At 41.7% G+C, this 17,402-nt stretch overlaps 1 protein-coding gene across 8 annotated transcripts in view; it reads left to right on the forward strand.

Annotated features, from left to right (window-relative positions):
• The first annotated feature begins 295 nt into the window (after window positions 1-295).
• The window catches only part of USP9X (ubiquitin specific peptidase 9 X-linked), a 122,894-nt gene continuing 105,787 nt past the window's right edge, over window positions 296-17,402 (forward strand). For all 8 annotated transcript variants that reach the window (XR_007474832.1, XM_033408540.2, XM_033408541.2 and 5 more), the window contains exon 1: window positions 296-434. The gene's annotated coding sequence lies outside the window, so the exon portion shown is untranslated. The remainder of the gene's footprint in view (window positions 435-17,402) is intronic.

The following is a 17,402-nucleotide window of genomic DNA, read 5'->3' on the forward strand; positions in this document are numbered from 1 at the left end:
GGGAGCGAGGAGCAAGCCGCCGCAAAGCGACCAGGCCCGGAGCGGGGACAGAGGCGGCGACCAGTGGAAGGTGAAGCCGCCACTGCGGGAGGAGGAGCAGGAGGAGGTGACGCAGGAGAAACGCACCGCCCGGAGCCCGTCTGCGCTCAGAGAGAGCCCCAGCCCGAGGCGAGAAGGGGGAAGAGGGCCGCCGCCGGCTGAGGAGGAGGAGGAGGCGGCCGCGGCCACCGCTGCTGCAGGGCGGGCGCGGCGAGCAGCGAATTCCGGCGTCGCTGTGCAGCCCCCTGGTCCCTACGCCTGCAGCCTCTCGACACACTTTGTCGCCCGTCACCCTTGGGCCTGGGATGCACCCACGGTCGGCCTTGTCCCGGGACTGAGCCTTGTTGCCGCTTCTGTGTGTCCTGCTTCTGAAGAGAAGACGCCTGTGTCGTGCGGTGGGTAGCTAGCCACGCCGGGACTACGCGCTTTTCCGGGGCCAACAGCTGGATCGAGGGGAGGGAAGAGGGCGAGGGGGGTGTGCGTACGCGCGGTTCCTCCCGCGGCGGCCGCGGGCCGGGCTGGGGGCTTCCCGGCTCTCCCGCCTGGGCCCCGGGCGGGGCGGGCGCGCGCGGCGCGGGGCGGGCCGCGGGGCTCCGTTCCATGCCCAGCCGGCGTCCCGGGAGCGTGTCTGTGTGTTTTGGACTGTAAGGGAAAATGGCTGACGGCTCCGTCCCTCCTCCTCCTCCCCCTTCCCGTCCTGTCTGGGGCCGCGTCGGAGGATGGAGTCTCCGGGCGCGGCGTGCAGCCCCCGCATCCGCAGTCCGGGGCCGGGTCGGCGCCGGGGGCTCGTCGCCCCCAGGTCCCGGGGTTTGCAGCCCGGCGCTCGGCGGGCTCGCGGCCGGTTTCCTTCCCGGTCTCGTTCTACTTGACACCAAACGCCATTACTGAGGTGGAGTGATTTGGAGCCGTAGAGCTAGGCCTCGGCTACGCCTGGCTATCGGGCCCGACGACTTGTCCGCCTCCCCCCGCCCTCCTGCGATAACCCGCAGCTTCTCCTGGGCCCTGTGGTCTGGGAGCCGGAGCCGGGTTCCGGGTTATCGGCCTCCTTCGCTTCCTTCGCCCTCTTTTATTTACGGAGGGCCAAAGCCGCGAAAGATGTTTTGAGGCAGAAATCGCTTCCAAGCGAGCTTGGACCGACCACCTTTCTATTTTTAACTGTTTCTGCAAAGAATATTAGTATGTACGAGTTTGTTAATGATAAAGCCTTCAGATTCTTGTGATGTGACGCTTCGGGTTTGAGAAACGGTTTATTTTTCATTCATTGTGAAATATTAAGTTAAAGAGTTATGGAGCAGGTGTATACGTGTTTTGCAATATTTGTATGGATTTTTGGGGCGACTGGAACTTACACAGTGACTTTTAAGATCTTCAACTGAAGCTGCTTAAATTAAGCTTGTTATTTTTTTGCAAAGTCCATAGTTATAACGTTAATTGGATTTTGCATCGTACAGTTTACAGGTGTGTGTAATTTCTACAGACAGTCTTTGAATTTAACTGAGCGAGTTCTAGGTTAAATTTTTATGCTTTATTTTGAGGGGAGGGAAATATATTTGTAGCCATGAGTCCCCATGAAACCCATGAGTTTCATGGAAACCCATGAGTCTAAGTCTATATAACGTTTGTAAACCTTAACTTCTGAGGAAGAATTCGGGGTTTTTTAGATTAGGAAGCTTTTCAGCAGATAGTTAACCTCTCTTGGAGCTCATTCTCTATTCTTAGTGGTTATATGGTAAGGATTCGTTAACCGTGACTAGCTTGGCTTTTTTAATCCGTATACTTGAACTTAAAAATAGAGACTACAAACTCTTTTAGATCTCATTGGTCTACTGATTCAGTGGGCTGCCATTTTGGTTTCAGCAAATGCCTTCCTAGTTCTGAAAGATTTACGTGTTAAATACACAAAGATGTCAACATTTGTTTTCTCAATTTTATAACCCATGTGCTTTGTCATACTTGTAACAGTGTTTGGATTTGAGTGAAAACCAGAAATATTTGAGATTGGTGTACCAAGGGCAAACTCGAAATGTTTCTGATAGCATGTTATGTTTTGTTTTCTCTCATTTAAAAATAAGACTTTTGAACTATATGTATTTTTTCTGCCTTTTTTGAATATTTTTTGCATGAACACTTAATTTGCAATTCTTAACGTGTTATTTTAATGTTCTCATGCCTTTTCTTCCTTTTATTTGCTGACCTTGGTAGTTTCTGAGAAGGAAAATTTCTGGAGGGATTAAATAACACCAAGAACCGTACATGTGAGAATCTAAATTCCTTAGAAAGTAGCTTTGAAGGGCAGATTTTACCTTTCACCAAATTATTGGAATCTCTTGGTGTTCCATAGTCTCCTTGTTTTATCAGTGGAATGCTTCAGTAGGATTTACTTTGGATCTTTTTTCTTCCAGACTCTTGAAATAAATTTTCTGACATCTCAAGAGGATGAGAGATTTTATGAATGTCTCCTGAAAGATAATTTTTCTGATATGATATTAATAATGCTGCTTAGTTTTTGAAAATGGATGTTTCTCGTGAATTTGCTAGTCATCAAGTTCTTGATTAGTTGGACATAGCAAGCATTCTTTTAGCTTATTTTTTGTTTCATAGGGTCAATTTTAAAACATTGTTTTTGTACTTAAGTTTCAGAATTTTAATATTGAACCAAACTTTGTTTAAATCAGGTTATATTTCCCCTATTGGTATGTTTTCTGAATCTTGAAATTTTTTTCCCAAAAAATTGGATAACAGGGTTTTAGTTAGTTCTTTGAGGATCTGTATCTTTGAAAGGTATTGTATTTATTGTTAAATTCTTTTCTAATTTTAACATAGAGTCTAACATTAATACTTGCGAAAGGGTTAATGTGTTGGACCTCAACGCTAACTGCATGTTAGAATCACTGGGCGGGGGTGGGGGTTAAAAAAGTATATACTGATGCCTGCGTCCCATTCCCGGAGACTTATTAATTGGTCTGGTATGGGCCCTGGGCAGCGGTGTATTTTAAAAGGGTTATGAGAGTTATGTACCACAGTGTTCATTGCAGCACTCTTTACAGTAGCCAGGACATGGAAGCAACCTAAGTGTCCACTGACAGATGAATGGACAAAGAAGATGTGGCACATACATACAATGGAATATTACTCAGCCATAAAAAGAAACGAAATTGAGTTATTTGAAGTGAGGTGGATGGACCTAGAGTCTGTCATACAGAGTGAAGTAAGTCAGAAAGAGAAAAGCAAATACCGTATGCTAACACATATATATGAATCTAAAAAAAAAATGGCTCTGACGAACCTAGAGGCAGGACAGAAACAAAGACGCAGATGTAGAGAGTGGATTTGAGGACACGGGGAGGGGGAAGGGTAAGCTGGGACGAAGTAAGAGAGTAGCATGGACATATATACACTACCAAATGTAAAAATAGATAGCTAGTGGGAAGCATCTGCATAGCACAGGGAGATCAGCTCGGTGATTTGTGACCCCCTAGAGGGGTGGGATAGGGAGGGTGGGAGGGAGACGCAAGAAGGAGGGGATATGGGGACATATGTATACATATAGCTGATTCACTTTGTTATACAGCAGAAAACACAACACTGTAAAGCAATTATACTCCAATAAAGATTTTTTTTTAATTTAAAAAATAAAAGGATTATGGCTGATTCTCATGCAGTCAGGGTTGAAAACTATTGTTATTGCTGTTAGCATGTTCTTGTTGAACTTTCCAGTGAATAAATAAGATGGTTTTTTTCTTCAACTGTTTTCCGTTATCACTACAATTGTCATTTGGTGACTTTAATTATGTGCCAGCACTATGTTAAACACTCCATTTATCACTGTATGTGGATCATATTATTTCCATTAAACAGATAAAGGACTAAGGTCTGTCAGGTTCAACCAGTGGTGCTTCGACTGCTCTGCCATGTTAGTGAAATGACACTGATTACTATTTTTTTAAAAAAATGAGGACTTTTGCTTTGTTTCCTGTACCAGAGAGGCTTTAGATTAAAATTTTAATAAAAATGTAATAGTTTGCAATTTGGGAAATATCTTGATTGACCAAGGGAGATGCTAAAACTTCGCAGCAAACAGGTTCTTCCCCTTCCATATGTCTCCCAACATGTTCAGGTTGATAGTTTAATTGGTGGGTCTGTTTATGACTGAAATAATGTAAGGCAACTTAACATTCCTAAAAGATGCAAAATCTAGACATTTCTCTCCCAGTGATCTATTTAAATCATATCCCATAAGTGAACATTTAGTATCATGTGAATTTTTATTATCTCAATTTGAGAATTCTGAGTTTTATTTAGTTTAGTTTAAAATCAGTGTAATTTTCACAAAAAGTTTTCAAAATGAAAGGTTTTATTTTGCATTTTTGCAATATTGGTTGGTAATTTTATGGAATGAATGAAATAGTAATAACATCTTTATTTGGTGTTTGTTTCTCTTAATTTCCTTGGTCTGTTGTGCTAAATTCTATATTGGGGGGTTGCTAATGTAGAATCTATGAGCATTCTTAATGTGGCACAAGATTTGTCAGAGATCTTTCTGTTAAATTAATGATCACTGTCCTATTTTCTATGTTATAAAGTCTGTCATAAGGAAAAAAGAAGTCATGAAATGCCTAATATTTATGTATATTGGAGTTTGAATTTACCATTCAGTTATTACTGTTGAGTGGAAAGTAATGATCAATGTAACATGCTTTTAAGGAATACGGTGTGAAAAGGCATACTATTAAGACGAGATATCTCACTTAAATTTATTCTTCAGTGTGCCTGTGCTAACCTTTTGGGCTTCAGTACACTCTCACACTCTACATGCATTTGATAGCCAGTGGGTTTCTAATTCTATTTTCAGTCACTGTCTAACAGTAATTTTCTAGTTCAGCTGTGTATCAGAATCACCTGTGCAGCTTTTTCAAAATGTATTTGCTTAGGTCTTACTCTGGGGAGATTATAATTGAGTAGGTTTGGGGTGGGAACTGGGCATTTAATTAAAAAACTCAAAATATTCTGATGAGCAGCTAGGTTATTTTTTGGCAATTTATTTTAGAAAAAGAGATCTGAGATTCTGAGTTTATACACACACACATTTATTTATTATCTCTTACTGAGCATCTTAGAGTTAGGGTTCCGGCTCTAATACTAACATTATTAATATCTGTTAAGGCATTAGTTTCCTTTTCATCAAATATTTATTGGGTATCTACCCTGTGCCAGGCACTGTCCTAGAGATTACTGTTGTCTAGAAGCTTACGTTATATGAAGTGAGGGCCATTGGACTAGCTGGTCTCTATAAAGTCCTTCCTAGCTCTAATTTTGTCATTCCTTATTGTGCTTCATAGAAGGGGACTGAATTAAGTTGTTATAAGAAATATACTAGTTTTGGTATAAGCTGATGGAACTTTCCTTTTACTTTTCATCTTTTTAAAATAAGTTAAATAGAATTTCCTATGAACGCCAGCCTTCTCTAGTGAGCCCAAATGTCAAGTACAGTAGAAATGGATTCTTTTAGTATTGGCTTTAGAAATAGCCATACTTAATGATGCTTTTAATTTGGGGCCAGTAACTACATACTCTGGTGTCACCTGTTCCTCCTGCCATTCCTTTTCTGTATTGATTCTGTCAGTTATCTCTGCACTGCTTGTGTGTTTTTCTGTTTGTTTTACTTATTTTGTTCAGATGCTTTGATTAAATTTGTTCTCCAGATTCTTTTAGGTTGGTGGCATCCGTCTGGTCAGACTCAAGATCCTAAGTCACTGACATATCCCTAGCACCTAGAAAGTGCCTGGCACATAGACATTCAATAATTATTTGTTGGACGTTCAGTTCATCATTTTCTTGTATGATTTCTCTATGTCTTTTGGTTTTTTTTTTTCTAATTCTCTTTATTACTTGGAGTCACTTAACTTGACCTAATAATCCTTTTATGATGAGCAGTCCTGGAAGGAATCTTAGATCTAGTCAAACTCCTTGTTTTTCAGATGAGGAACATGGCTCAACGAGGTGAAGTAACTTCACTAAGATAGTGTACATAGACTACCTTCTGTGTGAAGCTATTTCTGTATCTAACAAGTCACGTTAATTATTAAATTCTTTGAATTCCATGACCTTTGTAGTCACTCATATAATTCACACTTAAATCTCTTCCTAATAATGGATAAATAAGGTCAGGGATTCTGTCCTTTACCTTTATGTAGTACAGAGCGCATAGAATAACATTGTTTATTGGGACTTCCTTGGCGGTCCAGTGGCTAAGACTCTACGCTTACACTGCAGGGGGCATGGGTTCCATCCCTGGTCATGTAGCTAAGATCCCACATGCCATGCGGTGCGGCCAAAACAACAAAAAAACCCCACGATAACATTGTAAACAATAACTTTGCCTCAAAGGCAAAATGTGGGGGAATGTTCGATTTCTAATATCTATAACGGCTTGTATCATAATATTATAGCCCCTTTCTGTTTATCCTTTCTGTAACTGATCAATCATGTATGGTTTGAACAGTTTAGACCCATATTGGCCAACCGTTATCGAAGGAATTATTTTCCTTGGGACAGTTTTGAGCTGGTAAGTCTTGGATCCCATCTTCAGCTACCTACCTGTGAAGTGGGAAGAAGAAAATTTAGGAAGAGAAAAAGGAGTAGGAGAAACCTCTTTTTCCTGTCCTATTGTGTTCATTTCCTTCCTACTGACTTTGGTGGTTACTGAGAGTTGTAAGTTTAGGTTGTTGGTTACATCTCTCTTTTCTGGTCTTTTTTCTTAGCTGGTTACTTAGAACTTCTACATAAGTCTACTCTATTAACTTGGACAGGGAAATTATATGGTGTTAGACCCATGTTCTGCCTAACAGAGTATTCCTGATCAAGGTAGTGTAGAAAGATTTGGTTGCTCTCCTTGATAACACTGTCAGGGTTCAGAGCAGGGATCAGCAAACTTTTCTTGTACAGGGCCAGATTGTAAATATTATAGGCTTTAGGCTTTGCGTTCTTAAGAGGCAAAATCGAGGCTGTTAGGTAAATTTTTCATTGATGAAATTCAAAATATAATGATAGTTGAGTACAATTAATTGTAATTTAGGTCTAATGAGAAGAAGAGAATGGCGGGGGAGGCCAGTAATACAGTATTTTGCCTATTTGGGGTTTAAAGTTCATATTCCCTGTCATCAAGTTGATTGTAAGTGACGCTGTGTGAAATCCATTCTCAATTTTGTGGGCTGTACAAAAACAGGAGGCTAGATTTAGTCTGTGACCATAGTTTGGCAGCCCTGGTTTAGAGCAGTGGTTCTCAAACCTGGAGGGCTTGTTAAAACAGATTGCTGGCTCTTGCCCCCAGTTTGATTCATTAAGTATGGAATGGGGCCCAAGAATGTGCATTTGTAACAAGCTCCCAAGCATGGAACTACCCTTGGAGAATTACTGGTTTAGAGACGAAATCCAGCATATCCTATTTTTTATCAGGCTGATCACTTTGTTTAATTTTTCTTGAATCTTTATTTTGTACTTTGTTTTAAATTCAACAATTACTTGTTAAATGCCTGTTACGTGCTAGGTATTGTACCAGGTAACAGGGATACACAAGGTGAGCAAAACACAATTGTCCCTGTCATACATACTGGTTAGAAGGAGTTTAAAAATTAATTTCCACAAACCCTTTAGAGCTAGAGTCTGGGGACAAAGAGCACCATTTGGAAAGCAGTGCAGTGGTGTTTGATACTCATGTTAAAGGAAAGCTAAATTGGAAAGAGGCATTATCAAACTATTTCATTAAATACTTAAACCAATTTATTATTTGATAGAAAGCTTTCTAAAGATGTTATATACTTTTTCTTTATAACTTCTGTCTGTGAGATTATTGTAATCTATTCGATTAAGAAAAAGTTTGGGTAGCATAAGGGAATAAAAGCAAAGAGCAAAACACACAAACCCCACCTCTAATAATTCCATCATGTAGAAGTAACCGTATTATTAGATGTTGGATGTGTGTTAGATCAAAGGTTCTTATCAGTTAATCAGTTTACTAAGTCATGTTTCCTCATGTCCTCTGCCTCCACTTCTGCTTCAGGACTTCAGAGTGTGCCATTTGTTCATCCTGCCTAAAGACACCGTTTTGGGGTCCTTCCTCACTCCGCTGTTCCTTTTTTAGATACTGTTTTGGTAAATACTGCTCAAAAATCTCATCATGAAGTTGGTTTTAATATAACTTTCCGACTTTCCCACCGTTTAAAATTTTCTTTTCCCCTGTTCTCCATTCACTTGACCCAGGATTCTCCATACACTTCCTATGCTTTCCCACTTCTGTTGCTTTGTTTCTTCAATCTCCAAAGGGGCTTCCTGTTCTTTGCCAGTGGCAGTAACATCGAGAGTATAATTTAACTGTTCTTTGGCCTGTTTCATTTTATGCATTTGTTGCTTTTCTTCTTTGGTGGCTATTGAGGTTTAAGGATGGTTCACATATATACTAAAAGGCCCCAGACTTTTCTTGTTTTAATTAATTAATTCATTTATTTGGCTGCGTCGAGTCTTCATTGCGGCAAGAGGGCTTCTCTCTAGTTGTGGTGTGCGGGGTTAGTTGCCCCGCGGCATGTGGGATCAAACATGTTCCCCGACCAGGGATCAAACCCACGTCCCCTGAATTGGAAGACGGATTCTTAACCACCGGGCCACCAGGGAAGTCCCGGCCACAGACTTTTTTGAATTAATGTTTTTGTGTTTTTGTTTTTTCTTAGCTATCTCATTTTCTCAGTAATCTTTATTTTCACTGTTGTGAGTCGTGGTTCCAGTCTAATCCTCCCCACCCCACCCCCCAAAAAACGTTCTGTGGACTGGGAAAGGAGGTAAGAGTTGTATATTATAATTGTGTCTATATAAAGAGGAAGGATTTCTTAACAAGAACTTTGAGCTCTGATTCTTATTTCTGTACCTTTTCCACTTGAAACATGTTAGTCCTCAGCTGTGATATATTTGACTTTTGTATAATCAATACTTTAATATGCTATAAATACACTTAATACACTTGACTTTTTGTGTGCGTGTGTGTGTGGTACACGGGCCTCTCACCGTTGTGGCCTCTCCCGTTGCGGAGCACAGGCTCCGGTCGCGCAGGCTCAGCGGCCATGGCTCATGGGCCCAGCTGCTCCGCGGCATGTGGGATCTTCCCGGACCGGGGCACGAACCCGTGTCCCCTGCATCGGCAGGCGGACTCTCAACCACTGTGCCACCAGGGAAGCCCATACACTTGACTTCTTTAAGTCAAGTTCAGACTTCTGTCCATTAGCTGATGAAGCAAGTGTCTTTTTATTGCAGGGTGGTATTGCCTGCCTGAGAACTGTTCTGTTTCAGCAGTTTTGCTGTATTTGTACAGCACTGTCTTGTGTGTTGATTTGTAAGTTCAGTTGTATTTTGCCCTTTTATAAGTGAGTGGGAAAACAAAAGTGCGTCAGCTGGGGAGCTCAAACCTAATATCTTTGAGACGGGACTGGTTGGGGATATGAATCTTTAACCTTACAGGGTTAGGTTGTGCTCATTGGTTATGTTGGTTGACTTTGTTCAGTGGTGAGTGAAATAATTAGAACGAAACAGGAAATTAAGTATGGCGAGTATGTAATAAAGCTTGTACGTGAAAGGTGAGGTGTAATTAGGGATTTTACAATACTTTCCTTCACTCTGACTCTGAGAGTTGGAAAAACCCCTAGAAACATGTGAATCTATCGTTTGGCTTTGAAATATTTGTCTTCTATCACATTTTCAGGAATGCGTTATATATGAAAGGAGGGTACTGCCTATGTACAGTGTTTGCCTAGACTCTTGTGGAAATGACTACAGAAAGTCTCATTTACTTATATTTAATCTGTCTGTATATATCTGTTTACTGTGTTCATCGTACATAGATAGCAATTAGTTACCCAAAATTCTTTTTTTATTGACTATAGTTGATATACAGTATCAGTATCGAGTGTACAATATAGTTATCCAAAATTCTTGAGAGTTTTTGACTTGGAGCATGCTGAACTAGGGTGAGAGGGATTGTGGGTCTAGACTGAGGGTTGGAGAAGCCTAATGGAGTGCTTGTAGGTGTATTTCTTGTCTCATAACGGATGTCATTATCTGAGCCATATGTCAGCTATCTCAAATTACTCCTACTTGAGGATTACCTTAGTTATCCTCAGTGCATCATGGGAAGAAGAATCACATCAGTGAAAGGAGACTAATGGAAGGATTCTTTGGCTTCTGTTCATCTACACAACCACAAAAATCAGGTTCTTCGAGTACCTCCATTTCTCTTCCTGCTCTCTTCCCAAATACTGCTGAAAACTCTTACCATGTCGGCTCTACCCAGACTAGGTCATTTTGATGTAATTTTACTTTTCTGAGGTTATTTCTTGTTCTCTCATGTAATCAAATTATCCATAGTTGATGTGGATGCTCCAGTCTTTCCTATTCCCGTGGTTTTACTCTTGGAACTCCGTCTCCCTTTTGTGGCTAGCCACCTAGCCATCTTCATGAACTGTTTCCTGATTCTCTCCAGTTGGAAGTGGTCGTCATTTTCTCCGAACTCTGGTAGCATGTACCACCCCCCCCATGCTTTTCTTTTGGCATTCCACTTTTTATTTTTTAATTTATTTATTTATTTGGCTGCGTTGTGTCTTCGTTGCTGCGTGCGGGCTTTTCTCTGGTTGCGGTGAGCAGGCGCTACTCTTCGTTGCGGTGCACGGGCTCCTCATTGCGGTGGCTTCTCATTGCAGAGCATGGGCTCTGGGCACGCAGGCTTCAGTAATTGCGGCACACGGGCTCAGTAGTTGCGGCTTGCGGGCTCTAGAGTGCAGGCTCGGTAGTTGTGGCGCATAGGCTTAGTTCCTCCGTGGCATGAGGGATCTTCCCGGACCAGGGCTCGAAACTCGTGTCCCCTGCACTGGCAGGTGGATTCTTAACCACTGCGCCACCAGGGAAACCCCTTAGCATTCCACTTTTTTTGTTTCTTTATGTTTCTTCAAAAACAGCCTCTGGGAAGGTGGCTCTGAGAAGTTTCCTGAGGCTCAGTTGATAGTGTCTAAATCTGAACTGTCCTTTGTAGGTGGTCAGAACCTCTCTCAGCCTGATTGAGAAAGTGTAGTTGGTAGTAAAGAGCTCTAATCTCGGTCAAAGGGCTTGGGTTATGATTGTAACTACTGCCAGTTAGTGAGCAAATTATTTAACCTAGATGAAATTGTAAAATGAAGGATTTGGACTGGGTGACTGCTATCTTATAACGATTGAATTGAACTCATTTTATAGTATTCTGGCACAAGGGGATATAAAGATAAATCCTTACCTCCTAGGCTCTAATGTCTGTTGGGCCAGACTATATAGTGTGATAAGTGCTGTACTAAATAGTGGTGTGGAAAATAGAATGGTAAAAGAGATGAAGAGGGACTTCCCTGGTGGCTCAGTGGTTAAGAATCCACCTGCCAGTGCAGGGGACACGGGTTTGAGCCCTGGTCCGGGAAGATCACACATGCTGCAGAGCAACTAAGCCCATGTGCCACAGCTACTGAGCCCACGTGCTGCAACTACTGAAGCCTGCGCGCCTAGAGCCCGTGCTCCGCAACAAGAGAAGCCACCGCAGTGAGAAGCCCGCGCACCGCAACGAAGAGTAGCCCCCGCTCGCCACAACTAGAGAAAGCCCGCACGCAGCAACGAAGACCCAAGGCAGGCCGAAATAAATAAGAGAAAAACAAAAATCATTCTAGTTTGGTGTTGAGTGTGGTTTGTTGGTTTTCAAAGGTGCACTATTTTGGTGGCCCTGTGAATTAGAGCAGAGACTTCTGGGCAGAGAAAGCAACTTGAGATCAGGGTTTTTAACCTCAACACTGTTGATAGCTTGGACCAGATAATTCTTTGTTGTAGGGGTGCTCTCCTGTTCCTCCCTGATCTCTACCCACGTAATGCCAGTAGTATACCACCCCCTCAGCTGTGACAGCTAAAAGTATCTCCAGACATTGCCAAATGTGCCCTGGGGGCAGTATTTGAGCACCACTACTTGAAATGGAGGAATGGAAGTGTGAAAGTGTAATGTTTTTACAGAAAAGCTGGTAGTAGAATGTAGAAGAAACACTGGAGATATCGGGAGGGGAGGGGGATTTGCGGATATGACACTAGAAAGGTAATTTGAGTAAGACTAGAGCACAAGGGACGACCTTAGTGCCACGTTAGGGCACTTTTGTTTTGGGGGTAATGAGATGGGCCTTCAAGTTTAAGTGAAAGGTAGAGATAATTAGATCTGTTGTTTATTTCTGAAAGATAATTCTGATGGCATCATGGTGGACATGTTGGAAAGTTGGGTAGCAAGGGAATTGAGACAGTATTTGTAAGGGTTTCGCTGAAAGATAAGAGAATGGTTTAGGGAATGGAGTAAAGGAATGAGGTACCTGGGACTCCACTTGTATGAGGATGGTGCTGCTAATTTGACTTCGGCTTCTCTGTCACTGAATGTTATACTTAACTAAAAAGCTAGACACCTTTATTGTCTTCCCCTTCAACTCTTTCTCCCCACCGAGAGCTTCTCTCTGTTGAGATCTATTGAAAGGTCATCAGGAGAAAGGAATCTGGGTTATAGAATGACTGTTTTCCCAATGTGGCTCCACTACTTAAACAGTGGATTATCAAAGCACATGCCTTTTTTTTTTTTAACCACCCCCCTCCCCCAACGTGTAGGGGACTACAATCTGGCATCCAGTTGAATGTCAACTGTAGGCTCGCCATGGTTTGTATAGGTGATACTTTACAGCTTTTGAAATAGACTGACACACAAAAATAGATGAATAAAGTTATTGTTTAAATAGTTGCAGTAATCCCATTGGCTTCTATTTTGGAGGGTTTTTTTGTTTGTTTTAAAAAACTGCTCATATTTGAAGTGAAAATAACATAGTCAGTGGAAGTGTACTGAATTTGGAATCAGAAGGGCTGTGTTTTAGTTTTAGAATCCTGCCCTCTGTGAAGTCACTTAACAGTGAGGACCCAAAAGGTTATTAGTTACCTGTAAAACCAAGGTGTTGGATGAGAGACGACTTAAGGTACCTTTTTTTTTTCTTTTAAAGTTAGTAAATTTTCTCTTTATCCCTAAAGATGTGGAAAAAACTGGAGTGTAGAGAAGAGACATTTTCAAGTAAAGGAACATAGGAAAGGTTTTAAAAAAGGGTTCATAGGCTTAGGAGTTAGTATTGGATTGACAGGTAAAGGGAGGGATAATGTAATTTGAATGTTTTCCTTGTTTTTCGTGTGTGTGTGTGTGTGTGTGTGTGTGTGTGTGTGTGTGTGTGTGTAGGGCTTTATTTTATTTAGTATCCTGTGGGTTAATTGTGTTTGCCCAACAGCTTGTAGTGTGAATTTAGGGACTACAGACTTGGTAGCCAAGGGTAAAATTTCTTGGCTGGCAGAGCAGCTTAAAGTTTGGTTAAGTTTTCATCTGAAGTCTAGATTAAGCTTTAAGAACGTACTGCTGTTAAAAAGTGATGTGGCCTGCAGGGGGAATAAAATTTAGGGGAGGTTGTTTTTTTCTGAATTGAGAATGAAAGTATGCGGATAAATAGAGTAGCAGTGATTTTTGTCTGGCACAGACGGTTTCAGAGAAAACGTTGATAACCTTGTTTTTCATCACTGTAAGAGAAGTAGCAAAAGAAGCCTATCATTTTTATTGTGTATCAGTAGGCCAGTCATTCTTAAACTTACTGGTCTCAGGACTTCTTTATAATTATTGAGGACCTCAAAGAGCTTTTGTTAACATGGGGTTCTATCCATTGATATATATTACTATATTAGAAACTAAAACAGACATTTAAAATTTTTATGTGTGTATTTAAAAATAAAACTCATTGCAAGTTAATGTAAATAATACTTTTATGAAAAATAACTTCCAAAAGTTAGTGAGAAGAGTGACATTGTTTTACATTCTTGCAAATATCTTTTATCTGACCTAATGAAAAACAGGTGGATTCTCTGTCTCCTTCTTCCTTCAGTCTGTTGTGATATAATACATCATGTAGCCTCTGGAAGAACTCCACTGTATACCTGAGAGAGAATGACAGTGAAAATGGCAAATAATGTCTTATTATTATGAAAACATAATCTCTGGGATCTGCTGAAAGGGTCTTAATGGACCACACTTTGAGAACCAGTGCCTCAGACTCCCAAGGGAAGTTTGACATTATCTTTTGAGTGGCTTACCTACTATACAGTTTCACTTTTTTTTTTTTTTGCTGGGCCGTGCTGAATGCGGGATCTTAGTTTCCCGACTTAGTTCGAACCTGTACCCCCTGCATTGGCAGCACAGAGTCTTTAACCACTGGATCACCAGGGAAGTCCCCAGTTTTGGTTTTTAATTGAGATATAACTTGCATACAGTTTAAGTCCACAAATCTTAAGTGTGTGACTTGGTAAAATTTTATAAATGTATATATCTGTATAACTATCATTCAGATCAACATATAGAACATTTCCAGAATCCTAGAAGACTCCCTTATGCGTCTACTCCTCCAACCCCCTGCCCCCCAATATTTTGACCCATATCTTTCAATGAATTAGTCATGCCTGGTTTTGAATTTCATATAAACAGAATAATACAATATGCACTCTGCTTCTGGCTTTTTTTGCCCAACAGATGATTGATTAATTTCTTCTTTTTCATTAGGATGTCATTATTTGAAATATACCATTATTTGTCTATACATTCTACTGTTGGTGGACATTCAGATTGTTTACAGTGTTTTCACTAATTATAAAGTGTTGCCATGATTGTTTTAGTATGTGTTTTTTTTTGCGGTACGCGGGCCTCTCACTGTTGTGGCCTCTCCCGTTGCGGAGCACAGGCTCCAGATGCACAGGCTCAGCGGCCATGGCTCACGGGCCCAGCCGCTCCGCAGCATGTGGGATCCTCCCGGACCGGGGCACGAACCCGTGTCCGCTGCATCGGCAGGCAGACTCTCGACCACTGCACCACCAGGGAAGCCCTCTTCTTTTTAATTATTACTATATTTTTGGCCGCACTGTGTGGCATGCGGGATCTTAGTTCCCTGATCAGGGTTCAAACCTGTGCCTCGTGCGTTGGAAGCTTGGAGTCTTAACCACTGGACCTCCAGGGAGGTCCAGTATGTGTCTTTTGATGGTCTCTTTGGTATACACCCAGAAGTGAAATTGCTGGGTTATAGGGTATATGTGTGTTTAGCTTTAGTAGATGCTGCCAAACAGATTTCCCACAGAGTAGTTGGTTATATTAGTTTAGAATCCTATCAGCCCTGTAGTTGATGTCATTGTTCCTTAGCAGCATTTAGTATTGTCGGTCCTTTTAAGTTTAGCCATTTGGGTGGAGATTTAGGAATATTTAATTGTGGCTTAAATAACCATTTACCTGTGTTTAATGCCGTTAGAACCTTTTCATATGCTTATTGGTGAATACATCTGGAAAGATCTTTGCACTTGAGAGATTCAATACTTCAAATTAAAATATGGCCTTTAGAAATAAACCAAGAAGACAAGATATAACAAGTGTTGGTGAGGGTATGGAGAAAAGGGAACCTTTGTGCAGTGTTGCTGGGATGTAAATTGGTGCAGCCACTGTGGAAAGCAGTATGGAGGTTCCTCAAATTAAAAATAGAAGCTATAGGGCTTCCCTGATGGCACAGTGGTTAAGAATCCGCCTGCCAATGCAGGGGACACGGGTTTGAGCCCAGGTCTGGGAAGATCCCACATGCCGCGGAGCAACTAAGCCCGTGTGCCACAACTACTGAGCCTGCGCTCTAGAGTCTGCAAGCCACAACTACTGGGTCCACGTGCCGCATCTACTGAAGCCTGCGTGCCTAGAGCCCGTGCTCTGCAACAGGAAAAGCCACTGAAATGAGAAGCCTGAGCGCTACAATGAAGAGTAGCGCCCGCTTGCCACAACTAGAGAAAGCCCACACGCAGCAACGAAGACCCAACGCAGCCAAAAATAAATAAATAAAATAAATAAAAATTTAAAAAGAAAGAAAGAAACTGGTATGATCTATCAATTCCACTTCTGGTGTTTGTCCTAAGAAAGGGAAAACACTAACTTGAAAAGACATATGCACGCCCATGTTCATTGCAGCATTACTTACAATAGCCAAAACAACCTAAGTGTCCACTGATAGATGAATGGATAAAGAGATTATGGTATGTGTGTATATGTTACTCGGCCATGAAAAAGAATGCAATTTTGCCATTTGCGACAACATGGATGGACTTCATAGACATAAAGACAAATATGATCTCTCTTGTATGTGGAATCTTAAACAAACCAACCCAAGCTCATAGATACAGAGAACAGATTGGTGATTGACAGAGGTAGGGGGTGGAGTGGGAGAAATGGGTGAAGTGGGTCAAAAGGTAAAAAAAAAAAAAAGTTACACGTTCATTATCGAAAAAGATATAAACCAGGGCTTCCCTGGTGGCGCAGTGGTTGAGAGTCCGCCTGCCGATGCAGGGGACACGGGAGTGGCTGGGCCCGTGAGCCATGGCCGCTGAGCCTGCGCGTCCGGAGCCTGTGCTCCGCAACGGGAGAGGCCACGACAGTGAGAGGCCCGCATACCACCACAAAAAAAAAAGATATAAACCAGGAAGTTTATTCCATTCTACATTCGTTCCACTCTCCAGGACTTTTTTTATGTATCCCAACAAATGTCTCTAAGCTTAGCTATCATTCTTTTTTGTGTGAAATTCACGGTTATGAAATACATTTTAAAGAATATACTTGCTATTCTGTTCCTTTGGTAGTGAGGGGGCTAGACAGGTGAATTCCTTAAGGGCAGAAACTGAGTGTTGTTTACTGTTCTATCTCTTCAGGGTCTGGTGCAGAATCGGTATTCTATAATGTCACCAAGATAAACAGGTTTGCATAGATTTTTTTTTACCCTACCTTTAATTATTTAACCAGATTTCACCTATATAAACATGCTTTAAGGGATGGGCAAGGATAGAGATAACTATTGAACACCCTTAAGAATATCTGATTTGTTTAAATAAGATTGCATATGTTTTACTACCAGTGAACTTTTTGTATAGGCCAATTTTTTTAATATGTATGTATAAATTTATTTATTTTTAGCTGCATTGGGTCTTTGTTGCTGCGCGTGGGCTTTCTCTAGCTGCGGCCCACGGGGGTTACTCTTCGTTGTGGTGCGCAGGCCTCTCTTGTTGTGGAGCACGGGCTCTAGGCACACGGGCTTCAGTAGTTGTGGCTCGAAGGCTCTAGAGCACAGGCTCAGTAGTTGTGGCACACGGGCCCAGTTGCTCCGCGACATGTGGGATCTTCCCGGACCAGGGCTCAAACCCGTGTCCCCTGCATTGGCAGGCAGATTCTCAATCATTGCACCACCAGG

This window comes from Orcinus orca, chromosome X (assembly GCF_937001465.1).
Source record: "Orcinus orca chromosome X, mOrcOrc1.1, whole genome shotgun sequence".
Lineage (NCBI taxonomy): Eukaryota > Metazoa > Chordata > Mammalia > Artiodactyla > Delphinidae > Orcinus > Orcinus orca.